Source organism: Cicer arietinum, chromosome 3, assembly GCF_000331145.2.
Source record: "Cicer arietinum cultivar CDC Frontier isolate Library 1 chromosome 3, Cicar.CDCFrontier_v2.0, whole genome shotgun sequence".
NCBI classification, from domain to species: domain Eukaryota; kingdom Viridiplantae; phylum Streptophyta; class Magnoliopsida; order Fabales; family Fabaceae; genus Cicer; species Cicer arietinum.
Window position 1 is genome coordinate 65,870,352 of NC_021162.2, and position 5,503 is coordinate 65,875,854.

Here is a 5,503-nt window from a genome sequence, read left to right on the forward strand (position 1 = left end):
AAAGGAAAAGAGGAGTAGAAGAAAGATTTAGGGAAAAAGGTTATCCCTAATTTATTTTGTCTCAGTGATTGTGTTTGTCTCATTATTTGTATGGCTTTGAGAGAAGGTTTGGAGGTTCATTGTGTTGTTTTGAAAAATGGGTTTTGTGTTAATTTGTATGTTGGGACTTCTTTGGTTGAAATGTTTGTGAGAAGTTTGGTTTCTTGGACTGCTGTTATTGTTGGGTATGCTAGGTGTGGGGATATGAGTGAGGCCAGGAAGCTTTTTGATGTTATGCCTGATAGAGATATTGCTGCTTCTAATGTTATGATTGATGGGTATGTGAAAATGGGGTGTATGGATTTGGCGAGGGATTTGTTTGATAAGATGAAGGATACGAATGTTATTTCTTGGACTAGTATGGTTCATGGTTATTGTGAGGAAGATGATGTTGTGGCGGCTAGGTTTATGTTTGATTGTATGCCTGTCAAGAATGTGCTTAGTTGGAATGCGATGATTAGGGGATATTGTGAGAATAGACGACCGCACGATGCGTTGAAATTGTTTTGGAAATGAGGGGACGTTTGGATGTGGCAATGAATAAAGTGACGGTTGTGAGTGTTCTTCCTGTTGTTGCTGATTTGAGTTCTTTGGATTTGGGTGTTTGGATTCATGGGTTTGTGCAAAGGAACCGACTTGATGAAGATGTTCATGTGTATGCTTTGGTTGATATGTTTGCAAAATGTGGGGAAATTGGAAAAACTAAATTGCTTTTTGAGGAGATGAATGAAAAAGATACATCGTCGTGGAATGCTTTGATAAATGGTTATGGTGTCAATGGTTGTGCGAAGGAAGCGTTAGAAGTATTCGCAGCAATGTTACGGGAAGGATTTGAACCGAATGAGATAACAATGACTAGTGTGTTATCTGCTTGCAACTATTGTGGTTTTGTAGAGGAAGGAAGAAGATGCTTCAAAGAAATGGAGAGATTTGGAATTGTGCCTCAGATTGAGCATTATGGTTGTATGATTGACCTTCTAGAAAGGGTTGGATACTTGGATGAGGCTGAAAATTTGATCTTCTGTGTTGTCGCTCTGTCTGTTGCTTCTTCTGTTTGATTGCTAATCTCTCTAGTGATTTGCTTTGTTGCTTCTCTCTTTGTTTAGTTTGGTTTGATATGATTTAGTTTTGTTTGGTTCTATTTGGTTTGGTTGTTCCTATCTGTTGATTTTGATATGGTTGTTTCGTGGTGCTACTTCTTTGGTTGTTCCTATCTGTTGATTTTGATATGGTTGTTGCTCTTTGGTTTGTTTGGATTTGGTTTCGTGGTGCTACTTCTTTGGTTGTTCCTATCTGTTGATTTTGATATGGTTGTTGCTCCTTTTTTTTATCGCTCCTTTTTCGGTTTGAATTTTTTTGTTGGCTTGGTTCTTCTCTTTGATTGTTGCTTCTTCTTTGGTGACATCCGTCTTGTTCCCCCCGGCTGTCCAACCACCTCCTGCGATTGTTGATCCTCCTCGTTACCCCTCTTGTCATCATCTTCATCATAGAATCATTACTCTACCGTGTGTCTCTTCTTTTTTACAGATTGTTGATTTGTTCACAAAGATGCATTTCATTAAACATTTTCGTTTTTTTTAGTTGACAAACTCGATGTTCCATGTTAATGCATCGTGAGTTTGAGGGGAGATGTTAGATAATATTATTATATATTAGTAGTAAGGGTATTTTAGACAATTCTAGACAATTCTATTCTTTTATATATATACTCATTGTAACCCTGTTAACTTGTAGTTTTGATTCATTCTATGTTATGAAACCCTATAGTGGTTGTTTCTCTTCTTCCTCTTGCCTTCTCTTTTCTTTGTTAACAAAAGCTACTTATTTAAATAAAATTTGAGAAAAACAATGTATAGAGAATATTTCGAGTCAAAAATTGCTCTAGATATCGTTATCTTTGACAATTAAGAAAAAAGGAAAAGAGGAGTAGAAGAAAGATTTAGGGAAAAAAGACCACAATGTTTTTCATATTTTGACATGAATTTTGTGTCATTGAAATGTTAGAATTAATGTCTATATACAATTCTTGTATATACTATGATGCCAAATAAATTTATTTTAGAAATAGTTAAAGTATGTTTTTATTCTTCGTAGAATTTTAAAGTTTTATTTTTAGTTCTTTAAAATTTTATTAAACTCTTAGTTCCATAATATTTTCCACCGTAGATTTTAATTTATGTTATTAAGTCAACTCTTGTTTTTCTTTTCATTTTTTGAATGTTTTTTTTACAAACTTTGGTTTATTAGTATTAGTCTAAAAAATATTGTCCTTATCCAAAGGAGTCAATATCATCTCTTCAAATTATATATGTAGCAAATTAACTATATGTACAATTGTAGAAATTAGAGAAAATGACATTTCATACCTTACTATTTCTCTTACTTTGTGCTTCCTTGATGAATAAATTTGGATATAAATGGAACACATATACGGGACCAAGTAGAAGATCTTTTGTGTTTGCAGAATATGTGGCATTGAGGTTGTCTTGCTTTTCATCGTTATGGGTCGGTAAAAAAGATATATCCAACATGGGACAACCATCAATATCAAATTTCTTCAAGGATGGACACTTTAACCAAAGTGAATTTGAACAAATACTCGTAAGCTTTGGAAGTCTTGTAAGTGATAAATAATATAGTTTATTGAAGCCAATAGACTCTACATGTCCTTTATTGTCATCTTCTTCTCCTCTACTCCAAACTATATTCTGAATCAACTCACAAGATCCTACTTTTAATTTCTCGAGATTTGTGATTGCTCTAACAATAACAGAAGTAAAAACATATTTTAATGAGTCACAATTTGAGATATTTAGAAACCTCAAAATTTGAAAGCCTTGGATACAATACGGAACATTACCCCACACATATAATAGATTTTTGAGGTTTGATATCACAATTGTTGTTAGTTGAGGAAACAACCATTCTTGTGCTTCACCACTAGATATCAAATATCCTTCCAAGTCAAACACCGCCTCTAAGGAAATGCAATCTTCTAACAATGTTGTTTCCAATTTTGTATATTGTTTCATCCCGTTAGATGAAAATAACTTGACGATAACATGTGAGGGTCTACAATGATGTGGTTTTGAATAGAATCTTGATAATTTTTCACCATCCAATGTGTTAGTAGAATCATTTATTTCAGCAGCAACATCTAATTCCTGATCATGTATTACGAGAATAATTGGTCTTAATAAGTTTATATATAATTTACTACAATAAATTAATTCATTAGTTGTATATATAATGAAAAACACATTCACTATATCTGTTTGATTTGACAAAGAACAAATACTGGAAATAACATTACATAATATACATTTACGGTACTAAACAATTTTTTATTTTCTACTATATATGTTAGACAAAGAACAATAAAAAAATATTGTGAAATATACTACAATACCTCTAATTATATATATATATATATATATACAAAGTCTAAAAAGTTAGCAGACAAAATTCGAACCCCGATATCAAGTTACGTCCACAAGGACATAACACCCAGAAGTGGATCTTCTATATATATATATACACGGGGAGGTGGAAGGAGAGAGAAGAGGAATAAAATGTAATAATTAAATAGATACAAATATTTTTATTTTTTTTAATAGTTTATAAAGTAAAAGGATCCGTCATTTGATTAACACATGTGAAATACACATAATTTTTTGTATTGTCAATAGATGTTATAAGCAATAAGTGTATTACATTATTTATAATTTTAGTTCAATCTTATGAAAGTATTCAAATTCATAATTGATTAAGGTGTCTTTACATTGATAAAAATTAAGCATCAAAATAAGAATTCCCTTTATATAACATACTACTTTAGTATTGTTGTCTTTTATAGTCATCCATTACTCCAATGAGATTATGGAGGAATACTATCACTAATAGATTTATTATATAAAGTGTGTGGAACTTACATGAACAATTCCAAAATGAATAGTCATAAATACTTTATGATAAAAAGAATTATGCAAATCTAAAAGTAAGGAGCTTTCTTCTTACATAGTCAATCTTTATTGACTCAAATTAAACCGAATATCTAAACAAAACATCAACAATAATGACAATAGATAAGTTAAAATCAAGATAAAAATTGTTTTATTGAATATGATTGTGCAATATTTATTATGTGTAGATAAAATTTAAAACCTTATATTGTTCATCTTCATAAATAGAATATTATTCAAATGAATATCTCTACAACTCAACAATTTTTAAAACAATACAATACTAATCTTTAAATAATACATCAAGTCAACAACTTTATTTTATTCAATAATCACTCCTACTGACTAATATTTTTCAATCCAATGGATGTTTTTTTTTATTCGTTAAATGTTGTAACAACAATGTCAAAATTGAACCTTCTACATATTAAAATATAAAATTAACTGTATAAAAAGAAGATAATCTTTTAAGATAATATCTAGCTAGTAATGTACTAAAACATAAATTTTAGCAATGCAAGAAAAGATTAAAAAAAAAACTATGTTTTTATCTTATGGTTCTCAAGAAAAAAAAAGTTGATAATTGACTTACTTGATTGAGCTCATTCAAAGTGATAGCATTGTTGAATCCAATAATGTTTGAGAGGTCTGTCAATTCCAATATAACCAAATTTGAGAACTCAATTATCAATCCTTTGACTTCATGGTGATTAGATGAATAGAATATCTCTTTCAATTTCTTAAGATTACTCAATGATAGTGTCTGAAGTTGTGGAAAACCATTAGAATGAACAGTACCATCAATGAGATACTCCAAATTAGGGCATAATTTAACCTTTAAATCTTTCACATATGGAATTGGACAATCACAAAATAATTGGTTTATAACATTTTTCAAACCTTTCACATTTCTTACTGAAAGGATTTTACATTTTTTAATCAATTGTAATATCATCAATGTGCTATTAATTGATTGATAATCTATACCTCTAATTTGCAATAAATTTGACTCCAAACATGTAGAACGTTGTGATTCAGTATAATGATCTACATAAATCCAAAACTTTTGTAGGTTGTTGAAGTTCAAATCCTTGAGTAAATTTACAGGACCCCAAACTCTCATATCAACAACCTTTAGTTGATAAGATATCTTTTTCAACTCGTTGATTACAACTTCATTTTTCTTCCAAGGAAAATTTTTCATCCTAAAATAAAGTTCTTCCAATCGAAACAATCTTATAAAGAAATTAGAAGAAATGACATTAAGATTATTGCAATTTGTCAAATCCAATAATCTTAGATTGCCCAAATTTCCTATTTCAATTGGGAGTTCTTGAATATTAGAGTGTGCAAAACTTAGGACTTCTAGGTGTAAAAGTTCCTTACCAATTATATATATATATATATATATATATATATATATATATATGGCTTAATTGCAGTTTTGATTCCCCTATTTTAACTGAATCGCGAAAGTAGTCCCCCCATTTTGTTTCTCCCCA

At 30.3% G+C, this 5,503-nt stretch overlaps 1 pseudogene; it reads right to left on the minus strand.

Moving 5' to 3' along the window:
* Nucleotides 1-2,399: 2,399 nt before the first annotated feature.
* The window catches only part of LOC101489707 (disease resistance protein At4g27190-like), a 9,036-nt pseudogene continuing 5,932 nt past the window's right edge, over nt 2,400-5,503 (minus strand).